Here is a 17767-nt window from a genome sequence, read left to right on the forward strand (position 1 = left end):
TGGAGGAAAGGGAGTGGGAAATTTTCGCAGCGACCATATCGACAAAGCCGTCAACCGACAGCCAAGAAGCATCAAACTGAAATCTAGCCGGAGGTCTATTGCAGATGGAACCATCGTCAAGAATCAAGGGGGTATGATCAGACCCGACAATGCATTTAGCGAGAAGATAAGACCTAGGGAACAGGGCATCCCACCTGGGACCAAGGAAAACACGATCCAGCACGGATCTAATAGGGTTAGCCTGATGATTAGACCAAGTAAAGCGAGCTCCCCCCCCCCCGAGGAAGCTCACGAATGGCGTTAGCACTAATAAAGTCATTAAAAGCATTGGCTAAAGACCAAGAGAAATTATTATTATTCTTGTCAAGAGGGCAACGCAGCAAGTTAAAGTCTCCCCCAATAACCATCGGTAAAGTACAAGACTCAATCTTGGTCAAGAGTTCATTAAGGAAAAGGTTCGATAGAGAGTGGTCCGCAGGCCCATAAACAACGATGTACTCACAGAGGGTATTCATAGATTTGTGAGACAGAACAACACTAGCCCAAAAAAACCCATGATCAAAAGCAACGAAATCAAAAATATCCTTATTAGAGCCAATCAAAATCCCGCCAGAGTGTCCCGAAGCAGGTAAGAATTGCCAATGAAATCTATCCATACCCACGATAGCAGAGAGCTCACTAGGGGAGAAGGAATCCTTAAAAGTTTCAACCAGCCCCACAAAATCAATAGAGTTAGAATGAACCAAATCTTTAAGTTGGTCATGGCGCCCCCTAGCACCGAACCCCCTTATATTCCAGAATAAAGCCCTCATTTATACGACAGGTTCTTGATACGGAGACTCGACCTGCAGGGGGCCATGCAGGATTTAGAACGTTTATTAGCGCCCCTCTTGGCAGGACAGGAAGGGGGCTGGCCACTACCAGCACCCGAAGCCTCCCCCGCAGCACAGCCAGCATCCGCGACCCGCGAGGCAACAGCCTCTTTGGCTTTCGCAATGGCTGCCTGAGCCAATTCATTAGCCCGAATAATGGCAAGAAGCGAACTAGGAGAACCAACAGAAGAATCGACCACCACACCCACATCCGACATAATGTTTAAAAGATGATCATCAGACATCGAAGATAAAACCACCCGAACCGGAGAAACAGCGGCAAATGAGGATGGGGAGGTACCTGGGGGAGGGAGGTCCTTCGCCGCAACCCGCTTCTCCGCCCGTTCCAGGATAGAACCACCAGAGTGCGCCACCCGTCTACCTTTACGGGCCGTGGACACCGGGGAACGGATGGCAGGCGACCGCACAGCAGGAGAGCCAACATGGGGGCCTGAGCGGGACATGGAGCCCAGATCTTGATCAAGACGCCGACAAATCCCCGTCATTGATTGCTTCGAGCCCGACGAGTTCCGGCTCTTAGCCGAGTACTTGCGCACTGAGGATTTCTTCTTCGAGGGGGGCTGGGATTCCATCATATCACGAGCAGGAGAGACAGGAAGATCTTCAATTCCCGAGCGGGTGGGGGAGAGAGGGCGAGCAGGAAGATTGGAGCAAGCACCAGACATAGGAGTGGCCGAGCAAGGCGGAGCCTTTGGCAGATCAGCGGCAGTAGTAGGAGCATTCTGAGCAGCAGGGGGGATCACCGAGTCATCACGAGGGGCATCACCATCAGGCGCTTGAGATTGAAACAACTCCCGTTCTGAGTCTGCCAGTCCATCCCATTCGGATTGAGTGAAGCGGAGATTAGACCCAAAGCTCTGATTAGGGCCACCAAAGGAACCATCCCCTTCCTTGTCATGCTTATCATGCTTATCCGAAGGATTAACAGACGGAGGGGGGGAGGTGGAGCTTGGAAAGCCGCCGCCGCCCCCTCCACCCGCACCCGCAGTCTGATGCCATTGGGAGATGGGTAAACATCAATGAAACCATGCACCCGTTCAGGGTCAACGCACCAAACCTTCATCCTAGCAGGACCAACCTTGTTCAGAGACTCCTCATCCACCTCAATGGGTTTCCCAATCAGAACCCCAAAGGACATGAGAAAAGCAGACGAGCGCAGGCCAGCCGGCAGATCATCGATCAACACCCACACTTGAGAGAGAGGGCCAACCGCAGTACCATTGTATGAAGCCGCTTTAACAGAAACCACCAGTTGGTTAAGGGGCAAGGTGAAACTGGTGCAGGAAGCGATCATACGCAGGCATTCTTTGGAGGGGAACACCACAGAGAAGTCAAAGTCCGATAGCTGCACAACTTGCCAGTCCCAACCAGCCACATCCCAAATGCGGAGCCCTTCCAGAAGAGTTTGGGGCGAGATCTTTTGGTCCTTGACAGAGACAATCGCCGCATTGGACAGCGCAGGTGCCACCTCCCGAACAGGCAGGTCACCATCAAAGGCGAAGAAAGAGCAACCAGGGAGGCCCATACCAAACTGGAAGACCGCGGGAGGCTTCTGCCTATCCATGCAGTTGACCGTGAGGTGACCATCAGAACGGCAAATCAAGCAGAATGGGGGGTTGGTGCAGCGAGACTGGAAGTGCCCCGGTCTGTGGCAGGCAAAACAGGTGAGCGCCGAAGGGTTGCTGTGGGAGGAAGGGGAGGGGCGGGGTTGCTGATGCGCCGGAGGAGGAGGAAGGATCCCATCCCCCATGCCCGGAGGGAGGGGCGCCCCCGAGGCCGGACCAGGTGGCCGACGCGCCGGCCCCGCGAAGGAGCGAGGCGGCGGACGAAAACCAGATCCAGCCCCAAACGCGCGAGGAGGCGGGGGAGGCAGGGGCCGAGACGGGGCAGACGAGCCCCGCCCCGCACCCTGAGTAGGAAGGGAAGCCGAGGACGAAGATACCCCACCGCCGGAGGCCACCGCCGCCTCCCACGGATCCAGCACCGGAGAGGGAGAAGGACCAGATCCAGAGCCCTGCGGACCAGATCCAGTCACCCCATCCCTCTCCGAGCGCTGCACCCGCTCCGGACCCGAAGCCCAGGCGTCGCGGCCACGAGCCGCCTGCTCGCGCGCCGCCTGCTCCGACTCCAGCTTGGAGCGGAGCGAGGCCTCTAGCTCCAGATCCACCGCGGAGGCGGGGGAGTCCTCGCGGCGCCGCTTGCTACCAGAAAGCGCCTCGCAGGAAGAGCCCCTAGATTTGTCCATGGAGATCACCGCAGCAAAAGTAAGAAGGAGGGGTGGAGGTGGAGGGGATCTAAAGACGCGACGGATGGGAAGGCGATAGCGGCGCAAATCAGAGGCGGAAGCAGGAAACCCTAGCAGGGGGGACGCCGAACCGCGTGGGATCCATATATAGCCCGAGCGAGCCGTGCCCCCCTGGGCCCGACTCGCCAAATGGGCCGAAGGAGGATGGGGAGCCGGTAGCCGGGTGTTGGGCCCAACTGGGCCAAAAGAAACGAGCGGGGGAAAATCGACCACCGAAGAAAGGAGGGGGGAGGCCCACTAGCCAACACCGCCCCGATAGGCCCATCAGGCCCACACGGAGGGCAGGCCCGCAGGCCGGAGGCCACCGCACTGAGATCTGGATCTAGGGTACACGGGGCAACCGCCGGCCCCGCCGACGCCGCCACCGGCGACGAAGCCACAGCAGCCAAAGACGGAGAAGGAGAGGGAGAGGGAGATGGAGATGGGGAGCCTCCAAGCTCCCCATCAGGAGCACAACCCAAGATACCAGGAGCAGGAGATGCGACCGCAAACTTACCAGATTTACGCCGACGCCGCGAAATCCGGATCCAGCCGTCGACCGACGGAGACACCACCACCGGCCGGCCTCGACCCCCGGGGGCGAACTTACAAAGGTGAGGGGTGGTGCAGGCCACCCCCACCCCTCCCCCCTCCCCCCGAGCAGGTCACCGCACCACCGAGGAAGGGGGAAGGAGACTGCGAATCCTCCACATCCGACCCCAGGGCCCAAAAACAAGAACCAAGCACCGGCAGCGGAGAGGAGGGAGGGGAGAAACCCACTTGCGAAGAGCCAGGGGGGAGAGGGGGAGAGCAGCTGCACACGGAGAGGATGGCGACCGGACACCGGCCACCGGGGAAGGGCGGGGGGCAGACCTACCGAGGCAAGGAAGAGGGGAGGAAGGGAGGGGAGAGAGGGAGGAGAGAGGAGCCATCACTCAGCCCAGCAGCCAATGAGCTTCTGTTCTTCTACCTTGGGGTGACCAGTTTTGACTAGTCAACGGGTCCAATCAGCATGCCACGTCAGATTTTTTTTTTCAAAATTTCAAGAAAAAGTAAATAAAAATCTATAAGATCAGGGAAAATATATAAAAAGGCAAAATTCCCAAAAAAATTGTTCGCAAAAAAAGCTAGGGAAAATAAAAAATGATTTTTTTTCTGGAATTTGAGTTTTTGGTTTTTTCTGGATTTTTTTTGGAAATTTATTTTTTTCTTTTCCGTGTTCTTCGGAAATTGGATTTCTTATTTCTTTTCCTGGATTTTCTTCGATTTTACAGGTTGTTTCCTTGGAAATTTTGCATTTTTTTGCTGATGTGGCATGCTGACTGGACCTGTTGACTGGTCAAAACCGGTCAACCAGGTCAAAACCGGTCTAACAGAGAGGGGAGGGCTGAATCCTGGCCGGTTTTAAGAGTTGGGGGTTGTAATTTAGATGGTATTGGAGTTCGAGGTTGTAAATTAGACTAGGGCAAAAGTTGAGGGTTGAAATATGCACTTCTCTCGTTAGGAAAAGGGCAGTGATACGCGCCGGCAGACCGGCCGAACAGTTCGGCCGGTCTAATCCCAGCCACCTGATGCGACAAGTGTTGCCGTTAGATTGGGGTTTCTGTTTTTTTTCAAAACCAAATCTGACGAGGCCAGCGGGAAACAGAGCAGTGGCGCCGCCGGCGCTCGCCATGAACAAGCAAACGACCAACCTTGAAGCCGAGCGCCTCCTGCGTCTTCGTCGGTCGCCTCCCGCCGAATTGCCTCGCCGTCACTCGTCGCCGCCGTCGCCGGTCGCCGCCGTTGCCCGTCGCCTTTTGAGCTGCTGGTTGCAGCTTCGCTGCTCACCTGTGCTGCCCATCCCCTCACCTCTCCCTCGCCCCTGCAGAATCAATGGCGACGACGCCCCGTGATTCACATCCAAAAACAACGGTGGTAGCAAAAAAATATGATGCTTTCAGTAAACTAGAAAACGATGATAGCAAAAAAGATGAAAAACCAATTGACGAAAAGTTGCAACCAGTGACAAAAAAGCTTCGTATCACGATGAAAAAAGCTTCATCCGGCGATAAAAAAGCTTCAATCATAGAGCCGAAAGCCATGGACGAGAACAAAAAGTTGCAACCAACAATTACAGAAGCTACAACCGGTACTGAAAAAAGCTTCAAGCTTCATGTCTTAGCTGCAACCCATGATGATGCTGACGATGTTTTGCTGCAACCGTCTTCGTTTTTTGATACGACCGGCGATGTAATTTGCTGCAACCCTTTTTCATGGCAGCAGGCACCGGTCGGCAGTAGTCAGGCAGTAACTCGGCGAGCAGTCGGGCAGTCCCCCGGCTTGGCAGAGCACACGGACAACAGCAGCCATCGGCCGGCGGCAGCACGGGGTAAAGGAAAAGAAGAAGCATGGCGCAGAGAGAGATGGGGCTGAAGGTAGAAGAAAGGATAAGGATAAGATTCGAGACAGTTGTGTGAGGCCCACCTACACACATCTTGCACCGGGGGTGTTTTCGTTGACGCTGGAGCCAGCGTGGCCCTCGAGACCGGCCAAAAGTTCAGCCGGCGTGCCGTCCCGAAGTGCTTCCCTTAGGAAAACGGTCTGCATCATTTTCGCGAAATCACTAATTAAGGAGTACTCGTTGTAAATATCATTTCAATTCCCCTAGTTGCGACAAGTGACGCACATGCAGCATGCCATTTGTCGCAACCTGGTAGTTTTCCCATTTTTTCGTAGATCCGCTTATTCAAAATGTTTTATCTCTCAAACCGTGCGTTCAAATCTCAAACCGCTTTAACCGTTGGATTCCTTGCGTCGAGATCTTCAAAACTAGATCCCATGTTGATAGGTTTTGACGAACTTTTTTTTCACAAAAAAAAGGACGAAAAAACCAAACCGGGAGCACGATTTTTTCCCATTCCGAAAGAGGCACGCCCGTGCCTCTCACGAAGTCATAACCGTGCCTCTAGCGGAAGCAAAACCGTGACTCTCGCTGTCGGATTCCGGGCTCCGCAAAACCCTTAAGATTCGAACACAGGGGCGTGACGAAGATCTCTCCCACTACACGTCTACCTAGCGCCTCGCTCTTCTACTGGTGGTAGGAATGGAATGCAAGCAAGCAAACAAGTAGAGCACACAAGAGTTTGTTGGGGAACGTAGCAGAATTTTAAAATTTTCTACGCATCACCAAGATCAATCTATGGAGTCATCTAGCAATGAGGGAGGAAGGAGTGCATCTACATACTCTTGTAGATCACGAGCGGAAGCGTTCAAGAGAACGGGGATGATGGAGTCGTACTCGACGTGATTCAAATCACCGATGACCAAGTGCCGAACGGACAGCACCTCCGCGTTCAACACACGTACGGTTGGGAAGACGTCTCCTCCAACTTGATCCAGCAAGGGGGAAGGAGAGGTTGATGAAGATCCAGCAGTACGACGGCGTGGTGGTGGAAGCAACGGTGATCTCAGCAGGGCTTCGCCAAGCGCAGGGAGACGGAGGAGTGTCACAGGAGGGAGAGGGAGAGGCCAGGGGCTTGGGTGAGCAGCCCTCTCTCCCCCCCCCACTATATATAGAGTGCCTAGGGGGGGAGCCGGCCCTAGGAGATCCAATCTCCTAGGGGGGCAGCGGCCAAGGGGGTGCCTTGCCCCCCAAGGCAAGGGTGGCGCCCCCACCCCTAGGGTTTCCAACCCTAGGTGCAGGGGGAGGACCAAGGGGGGCACCAGCCCACTAGGGGCTGGTTCCCCTCCCACTTCAGCCCATGGGGCCCTCCGGGATAGGTGGCCCCACCCGGTGGACCCCCGGGACCCTTCCGGTGGTCCCGGTACAATACCGGTGACCCCCGAAACCTTCCCGATGGCCGAAACTGGACTTCCTATATATAAATCTTTACCTCCGGACCATTTCGGAACTCCTCATGACGTCCGGGATCTCATCCGGGACTCCGAACAACTTTCGGGTTACCATATGATAATATCTCTACAACCCTAGCGTCACCGAACCTTAAGTGTGTAGACCCTACGGGTTCGGGAGACATGCAGACATGACCGAGAAGCCTCTCCGGTCAATAACCAACAGCCGGATCTGGATACCCATGTTGGCTCCCACATGCTCCATGATGATCTCATCGTATGAACCACGATGTCGAGGATTCAATCAATCCGTATACAGTTCCCTTTGTCAATCGGTACGTTACTTGCCCGAGACTCGATCGTCGGTATCCCAATACCTTGTTCAGTCTCATTACTGGCAAGTCACTTTACTCGTATCATAATGCATGATCCCGTGATCAACCACTTGATCACATTGAGCTCATTATGATGATGCATTACCGAGTGGGTCCATAGATACCTCTCCGTCATACGGAGTGACAAATCCCAGTCTCGATTCGTGCCAACCCAACACACACTTTCGGAGATACCTGTAATGTACCTTTATAGTCACCTAGTTACGTTGTGACGTTTGGCACACCCAAGGCACTCCTACGGTATCCGGGAGTTGCATAATCTCATGGTCTAAGGAAATGATACTTGACATTCAGAAAAGCTACAGCAAACAAACTACACGATCTTTGAGCTATGCTTAGGACTGGATCTTGTCCATCACATCATTCTCCTAATGATGTGATCTCGTTATCAATGACATTCAATGTCCATAGTCAGGAAACCATGAATATATGTTGATCAACGAGCTAGTCAACTAGAGGCTCACTAGGGACGTGTTGTGGTCTATGTATTCACACATGTATTACGATTTCTGGATAACACAATTATAGCATGAACAATAGACAATTATCATGAACAAAGAAATATAATAATAACCATTTTATTATTGCCTCTAGGGCATATTTCCAACAGTCTCCCACTTGCACTAGATTCAATATTCTAGTTACATTGTGATGAATCGAACACCCATGCAGTTCTGGTGTTGATCATGTTTTGCTCTCGGGAGAGGTTTAGTCAACGGATCTGCCACATTCAGGTCCGTATGTACTTTACAAATCTCTATGTCTCCATTTTGAACACTTTCACGAATGGAGTTGAAGCGACGCTTGATATGCCTGGTCTTCCTGTGAAACCTGGGCTCCTTGGCAAGGGCAATAGCTCCAGTGTTGTCACAGAAGAGAGTCATCGGGCCCGACGCATTGGGTATGACTCGTAGGTCGGTAATGAACTCCTTCACCCAGACTGCTTCTTGTGCTGCCTCCGAGGCTTCCATGTACTCCGCTTCACATGTAGATCCCGCCACAACGCTTTGCTTGCAACTGCACCAGCTTACTGCCCCACCATTCAAAATATACACGTATCCGGTTTGTGACTTAGAGTCATCTAGATCTGTGTCGAAGCTAGCATCGACGTAACCCTTTACGACGAGCTCTTCATCACCTCCATAAACGAGAAACATTTCCTTAGTCCTTTTCAGGTACTTCAGGATATTCTTGACCGTTGTCCAGTGTTCCATGCCGGGGTTACTTTGGTACCTTCCTACCAAACTTACGGCAAGGTTTACATCAGGTCTGGTACACAGCATAGCATACATGATAGACCCTATGGCCGAGGCATAGGGGACGACACTCATCTTTTCTCTATCTTCTGCCGTGGTCGGGCATTGAGCCGTGCTCAATCTCGTACCTTGCAATACAGGCAAGAACCCCTTCTTTGACTGATCCATTTTGAACTTCTTCAATATCTTGTCAAGGTACGTACTCTGTGAAAGACCAATGAGGCGTCTCGATCTATCTCTATAGATCTTGATGCCTAATATATAAGCAGCTTCTCCAAGGTCCTTCATTGAAAAACACTTGTTCAAGTAGGCCTTTATGCTTTCCAAGAATTCTATATCATTTCCCATCAACAGTATGTCATCCACATACAATATGAGAAATGCTACAGAGCACCCACTCACTTTCTTGTAAATGCAGGCTTCTCCATAAGTCTGCATAAACCCAAACGCTTTGATCATCTCATCAAAACGAATGTTCCAACTCCGAGATGCTTGCACCAGCCCATAAATTGAGCGTTGGAACTTGCACACCTTGTCAGCATTCTTAGGATCAACAAAACCTTCCGGCTACATCATATACAATTCTTCCTTAAGGAAACCATTAACGAATGCTGTTTTGACGTCCATTTTCCATATCTCATAATCATAGAATGTGGCAATTGCTAACATGATTCGGACGGACTTTAGCTTCGCTACGGGTGAGAAAGTCTCATCGTAGTCAGCCCCTTGAACTTGTCGATAACCCTTAGCGACAAGCCGAGCTTTATAGATGGTCACATTACCATCCGCGTCTGTCTTCTTCTTAAAGATCCATTTATTTTATATGGCTCGCGGATCATCGGGCAAGTCAGTCAAAGTCCATACTTCATTTTCATACATGGATCCTATCTCGGATTTCATGGCTTCCAGCCATTTGTCGGAATTCGGGCCCGCCATCGCTTCTTCATAGTTTGAAGGTTCACCATTGTCTAACAACATGATTTCCAAGACAGGGTTGTCGTACCACTCTGGTGCGGGACGTGTCCTCGTGGACCTACAAAGTTCAGTAGTAACTTGATCTGAAGTTTCATGATCATCATCATTAACTTCCTCTCTAGTCGGTGCAGGCACCTCAGGAACATTTTCTTGAGCTGCGCCACTTACCGGTTCAAGAGGTAATACTTCATCAAGTTCTACTTTCCTCCCACTTATTTCTTTCGAGAGAAACTCTTTCTCTAGAAAGGACCCATTCTTGGCAACAAAGATCTTACTTCGGATCTGAGGTAGAAGGTATACCCAACAGTTTCTTTAGGGTATCCTATGAAGACACATTTTTCCGACTTGGGTTCGAGCTTTTCAGGTTGAAGTTTCTTGACATAAGCATCGCATCCCCAAACTTTTAGAAACGACAGCTTAGGTTTCTTCCCAAACCATAATTCATACGGTGTCGTCTCAACGGATTTCGACGGAGCCCTATTTAAAGTGAATGCGGCAGTCTCTAAAGCATAGCCCCAAAATGACAGCGGTAAATCGGTAAGAGACATCATAGATCGCACCATATCTAATAGAGTGCGATTATGACGTTCGGACACACCATTACGTTGAGGTGTTCCAGGCGGCGTGAGTTGTGAAACTATTCCACATTTTCTTAAGTGTGTGCCAAATTCGTGACTCAAGTATTCTCCCCCACGATCTGATCGCAAGAACTTGATTTTCCTGTCACGGTGATTCTCAACCTCACTCTGAAATTCCTTGAACTTTTCAAAGGTCTCAGACTTGTGTTTCATTAAGTAGACATACCCATATCTACTCAAGTCATCAGTGGGGGTGAGAACATAACGATAGCCACCGCGAGCCTCAACACTCATTGGACCGCACACATCAGTATGTATGATTTCCAATAAGTTGGTTGCTTGCTCCATTGTTCCTGAGAACGGAGTCTTGGTCATTTTACCCATGAGGCATGGTTCACACGTGTCAAATGATTCGTAATCAAGAGACTCTAAAAGTCCATCTACATGGAGCTTCTTCATGCGTTTGACACCTATGTGACCAAGGCGGTAGTGCCACAAGTATGTGGGACTATCATTATCAACCTTACATCTTTTGGTATTCACACTATGAATATGTGTAGCATTACGCTCGAGATTCATTAAGAATAAACCATTCACCATCGGAGCATGACCATAAAACATATCTCTCATATAAATAGAACAACCATTATTCTCGGATTTAAATGAGTAGCCATCTCGAATTAAAAGAGATCCCGATACAATGTTCATGCTCAAAGCTGGCACTAGATAACAATTATTGAGGTTTAAAACTAATCTCGTAGGTAAATGTAGAGGCAGCGTGCCGACGGCGATCACATCGACCTTGGAACCATTCCCGACGCGCATCGTCACCTCGTCCTTCGCCAGTCTCCGCTTATTCCGTAGCTCCTGCTTTGAGTTACAAATGTGAGCAACCGCACCGGTATCAAATACCCAGGAGCTACTACGAGTACTGGTAAGGTACACATCAATTACATGTATATCACATATACCTTTCGTGTTGCCGGCCTTCTTGTCCGCTAAGTTTTTGGGGCAGTTCCACTTCCAGTGACCACTTCCCTTGCAATAAAAACACTCAGTCTCAGGCTTGGGTCCATTCTTTGGCTTCTTCCCGGCAGCTTGCTTACCGGGCACGGCAACTCCCTTGCTGTCCTTCTTGAAGTTCTTCTTACCTTTGCCTTTCTTGAACTTAGTGGTTTTATTCACCATCAACACTTGATGTTCCTTTTTGACTTCAACCTCTGCTGATTTCAGCATTGAATATACCTCAGGAATGGTCTTTTCCATCCCCTGCATATTGAAGTTCATCACAAAGCTCTTGTAGCTCGATGGAAGCGACTGAAGGATTCTGTCAATGACCGCGTCATCCGGGAGATTAACTCCCAGCTGAGTCAAGCGGTTATGTAACCCAGACATTGTGAGTATGTGCTCACTGACAGAACTATTTTCCTCCATCTTACAGCTGAAGAACTTGTCGGAGACTTCATATCTCTCGACCCGGGCATGAGCTTGAAAAACCATTTTCAGCTCTTCGAACATCTCATATGCTCCGTGTCTCTCAAAACGCTTTTGGAGCCCCGGTTCTAAACTGTAAAGCATGCCGCACTGAACGAGGGAGTAATCATCAGCACGTGTCTGCCAAGCGTTCATAACGTCTTGGTTCTGTGGGACGGGTGCGTCACCTAGCGGTGCTTCTAGGACATAATCTTTCTTGGTAAGCTATGAGGATGATCCTCAGGTTCCGGACCCAGTCCGTATAGTTGCTGCCATCGTCTTTCAGCTTGGTTTTCTCTAGGAACGCGTTGAAGTTGAGGACAACGTGGGCCATTTGATCTACAAGACATATTGTAAAGATTTTAGACTAAGTTCATGATAATTAAGTTCATCTAATCAAATTACTCAATGAACATCCACTCAGATAGACATCCCTCCAGTCATCTAAGTATAACATTATCCGAGTTAACTAGGCCGTGTCCGATCATCACGTGAGACGGACTAGCCAACATCGGTGAACATCTTCATGTTGATCGTATCTTCTATACGACTCATGCTCGACCTTTCGGTCTTCCGTGTTCCGAGGCCATGTATGTACATGCTAGGCTCGTCAAGTCAACCTAAGTGTATTGCGTGTGTAAATCTGGCTTACACCCGTTGTATTCGAACGTTAGAATCTATCACACCCGATCATCATGTGGTGCTTCGAAACAATGAACCTTCGCAATGGTGCACAGTTAGGGGGAACACTTTCTTGAAATTATTATGAGGGATCATCTTATTTAAGCTACCGTTGCTCTAAGCAAATAAGATGTAAAACATGATAAACATCACATGCAATCAAATAGTGACATGATATGGCCAATATCATTCGCTCCTTTTGATCTCCATCTTCGGGGCTCCATGATCATCGTTGTAACTGGCATGACACCATGATCTCCATCATCGTGTCTTCTTGAAGTTGTCATGTCATCTATTACTTCTACTACTATGGCTAACGCTTTAGCAATAAAGTAAAGTAATTACATGACGTTTATGTTGACATGTAGGTCATAAATAAATAAAGACAACTCCTATGGCTCCTGCCAGTTGTCATACTCATCGACATGCAAGTCATGATTCCTATTACAAGAACATGATCATCTCATACATCACATATATCATTCATCACATCCTTTGGCCATATCACATCACAAAACACTTGCTGCAAAAACAAGTTAGACGTCCTCTAATTGTTGTTGCAAGTTTTTACGTGGCTGCTATAGGATTCTAGCAAGAACGTTTCTTACCTACGCCAAAACCACAACGTGAATTGCCAATTTCTATTTACCCTTCATAAGGACCCTGTTCATCGAATCCGATCCGACTAAAGTGGGAGAGACAGACACCCGCCAGCCACCTTATGCAACTAGTGCATGTCAGTCGGTGGAACCGGTCTCACGTAAGCATACATGTAAGGTTGGTCCGGGCCGTTTCATCCCACAATACCGCCGAATCAAGATAAGACTAGTAATGGCAAGATAATTGACAATATCGACGCCCACAACTACTTTGTGTTCTACTCGTGCATAGTAACTACGCATAGACCTAGCTCATGATGCCACTGTTGGGGAACATAGCAGAATTTTAAAATTTTCTACGCATCACCAAGATCAATCTATGGAGTCATCTAGCAACGAGGGAGGAAGGAGTGCATCTACATACCCTTGTAGATCACGAGCGGAAGCGTTCAAGAGAACGGGGATGATGGAGTCGTACTCGACGTGATTCAAATCACCGATGACCAAGTGCCAAACGGACAGCACCTCCGCGTTCAACACACGTACGGTTGGGAAGATGTCTCCTCCAACTTGATCCAGCAAGGGGGAAGGAGAGGTTGATGAAGATCCAGCAGCACGACGGCGTGGTGGTGGAAGCAACGGTGATCTCAGCAGGGCTTCGCCAAGCGCAGGGAGACGGAGGAGTGTCACGGGAGGGAGAGGGAGAGGCCAGGGGCTTGGGTGAGCAGCCCTCTCTCGCCCCCACTATATATAGGGTGCCTAGGGGGGGCGCCGGCCCTAGGAGATCCAATCTCCTAGGGGGGCAGCGGCCAAGGGGGTGCCTTGCCCCCCAAGGCAAGCGTGGCGCCCCCACCCCTAGGGTTTCCAACCCTAGGCGCAGGGGGAGGCCCAAGGGGGGGGGCACCAGCCCACTAGGGGTTGGTTCCCCTCCCACTTCAGCCCATGGGGCCCTCCGGGATAGGTGGCCCCACCCGATGGACCCTCGGGACCCTTCCGGTGGTCCCGGTATAATACCGGTGACCCCCGAGACCTTCCCGATGGCCGAAACTGGACTTCCTATATATAAATCTTTACCTCTGGACCATTTCGGAACTCCTCATGATGTCCGGGATCTCATCCGGGACTCCGAACAACTTTCGGGTTAATGTATGCTAATATCTCTACAACCCTAGCGTCACCGAACCTTAAGTGTGTAGACCCTATGGGTTCGGGAGACATGCAGACATGACCGAGAAGCCTCTCCGGTCAATAACCAACATCGGGATCTAGATACCCATGTTGGCTCCCACATGCTCCACGATGATCTCATCGGATGAACCACGATGTCGAGGATTCAATCAATCCGTATACAATTCCCTTTGTCAATTGATACATTACTTGCCCGAGACTCGATCGTCGGTATCCCAATACCTTGTTCAGTCTCGTTACAGGCAAGTCACTTTACTCGTATCGTAATGCATGATCCCGTGATCAACCACTTGATCACATTGAGCTCATTATGATGATGCATTACCGAGTGGGCCCAGAGATACCTCTCCGTCATACGGAGTGACAAATCCCAGTCTCGATTCATGCCAAGCCAACAAACACTTTCGGAGATACCTGTAATGTACCTTTATAGTCACCTAGTTACTTGTGACGTTTGGCACACCCAAGGCACTCCTACGGTATTCGGGAGTTGCACAATCTCATGGTCTAAGGAAATGATACTTGACATTCAGAAAAGCTACAACAAACGAACTACACGATCTTTGAGCTATGCTTAGGATTGGGTCTTGTCCATCACATCATTCTCCTAATGATGTGATCTCGTTATCAATGACATTCAATGTCCATAGTCAGGAAACCATGACATTCAACTAGAGGCTCACTAGGAACGTGTTGTGGTCTATGTATTCACACATGTATTACGATTTCCGGATAACACAATTATAGCATGAACAATAGACAAATATCATGAACAAAGAAATATAATAATAACCATTTTAGCCTCTAGGGCATATTTTCAACAGAGTTTACCCAGGTTTAGGCCACCTTGCGATGTAAAACCCTATGAGGGAGTCCTGGATTAGGGGGTGTTCGGATAGCCGGACTATACCTTCAGCCGGACTCCCGGACTATGAAGATACAAGATTGAAGACTTCGTCCCGTGTCCGGAAGGGACTTTCCTTGGCGTGGAAGGCAAGCTTGGTGATACGGATATTCAGATCTCCTACCATCGTAACCGACTTTGTGTAACCCTAACCCTCTCCAGTGTCTATATAAACCGGAGGGTTTTAGTCTGTAGGACAACATAGACAACAACAATCATACCATAGGCTAGCTTCTAGGGTTTAGCCTCTTTGATCTCGTGGTAGATCTACTCTTGTACTACCCATATCATCAATATTAATCAAGCAGGACGTAGGGTTTTACCTCCACCGAGAGGGCCTGAACCTGGGTAAAACTTCGTGTCCCTTGCCTCCTGTTACCATCCGGCCTAGATGCACAGTTCGGGACCCCCTACCCGAGATCCGCCGATTTTGACACCGACATTGGTGCTTTCATTGAGAGTTCCTCTGTGTCGTCGCCGTCAGGCTCGATGGCTCCTACGATCATCAATAGCGATGCAGTCCAGGGTGAGACCTTCCTCCCCGGACAGATCTTCATTTTTGGCGGCTTCGCACTGCGGGCCAATTCACTTGGCCATCTGGAGCAGATCGAAAGCTACGCCCCTGGCCGTCAGGTCAGATTCGGAAGTTTAAACTACATGGCTAACATCCGCGGGGACTTGATCTTCGACGGATTCAAGCCACTGCCGAGCGTGCTGCACTGTCCCGACGAGCATGATCTAGCTCTGTCGCCGAACAGTGCCCTGGAGGCCGCACCCGCATCAGCTTCGACCCTTAATTCGGAGCCAACTGCGCCGATCGAGGATGGGCGGTTGGACGCCACCTCGGGGGCTGCGATCCCGACGGTGATTGAGCCGAACACCAGCCCCACACTCTGCAAGACTCGTGACTCCAAGGAGCCGGACTCCTCTCCGGACTCCGAACCCTCCGCACCCCTGCCGATCGAATCTGATTGGGCACCGATCATGGAGTTCACTGTCGCGGACATATTTCAGCACTCGCCTTTCGGTGATATTCTGAAGACACTAGAGTCTCTCTCTTTATCAGGAGGGCCCTGGCCGGACTATGGTCAGCATGGTTGGGGTATGGATGATGAAGAAATTCAAAACCCACCCACCACCCACTTTGTAGCCACTGTCGACGACTTAACCGACATGCTCGACTTGGACTCCGAAGACATCGACGGTATGGACATCGATGGAGGAGATGATGAAGAACTAGCGCCTACTAGGCCCTGGAAAGCCACCTCGTCATATGACATATACATGGTGGACACCCCAAAAGAAGGAGATGGTGATGGAACAGCGGAGGATGACCCCTCCAAGAAACAGCCTAAGCACCGGCGTCAGCAGCGCCGCTCAAAATCCCGCCAAAACAAATATGGCGATTCCAGCACGGGAGATAATAATACTCCAGAAAGTGCCGAAGAGAACCCCCTCCAGCAAGATTTAGCACAGGAGGATGGAGAAGCCAGCCCTCATGAGAGATCGATAGATAGGGAGGTCGAGGACGACAATTATATGCCTCCCTCCGAAGACGAGGCAAGCCTCGACGACGACGAATTCGTTGTACCGGAGGATCCCGTCGAGCAAAAGCATTTTCAACGCAGGCTTATGGCCACGGCAAGAAGCCTCAAGAAAAAACAGCAATAGCTTAAAGCTGATCAAGATTTGCTAGTGGACAGATGGACTGAAGTCCTTGTGGCCGAAGAGCATAAACTCGAATGCCCCTCCAAGAGCTACCCAAAGCGCAGGTTGCTGCCCTGATTAGAGGAGGAAGCACTTGATGCGGCCGACCGGCCACCTCATGGCCGCGACAGAGAGGCCTCTCGGCCCTCCACTCAAGCCGCACCCCGTACCAAGGCATGGGAATATGCGCCAGACTTATGAGATATGTTGGAGGACAAGGCAAGGCAAACAAGATCGATCTACGGATCGCGTGGGCGCCCTACGGCTTGAGACGGTAACCGTCACGCCGGCCACAAATTCGGCAGGGCCGAACACAGTAGACAAAGCTCATTGGAGCTACGTCATGATATAGCCCAGTACAGAGGCGCCGCACACCCACTATGCTTCACAGACAAAATAATGGATCATCAAATCCCCGAGGGTTTCAAACCCGTAAACATCAAATCATATGATGGCACAACGGATCCTGCGGTATGGATTGAGGATTATCTCCTTCATATCCACATGGCCCGCGGCGATGATTTCCACGCCATCAAATACCTCCCACTCAAGCTTAAAGGACCAGCTCGGCATTGGCTTAACAGCTTGCCAACAGGATCAATTAGTTGTTGGGAGGACCTGGAAGCCGCATTTCTCGATAATTTCCAAGGCACTTATGTGCGACCCCCAGACGCCGATGACCTAAGCCACGTAATTCAGCAGCCATATGAATCGGCCAGCCAATTCTGGACACGGTTCCTAACAAAGAAAAATCAAATAGTCGACTGTTCGGACGCGGAGGCCCTAGCAGCCTTCAAGCACAATATCCGTGACGAGTGGCTTGCCCGGCACCTAGGACAGGAAAATCCGAAATCCATGGCAGCACTCACGACACTCATGACCCGCTTTTGCACGGGAGAAGACAGTTGGCTTGCTCATAGCAATAATATGACCAAGAACCTTGGTAATTCGGATACCAGGGACAGTAGCGGCGGGTCGCGTCGCAACAAGCAGAAGCGCC

This window comes from Triticum aestivum, chromosome 3A, assembly GCF_018294505.1.
Source record: "Triticum aestivum cultivar Chinese Spring chromosome 3A, IWGSC CS RefSeq v2.1, whole genome shotgun sequence".
Classification (NCBI taxonomy): domain Eukaryota; kingdom Viridiplantae; phylum Streptophyta; class Magnoliopsida; order Poales; family Poaceae; genus Triticum; species Triticum aestivum.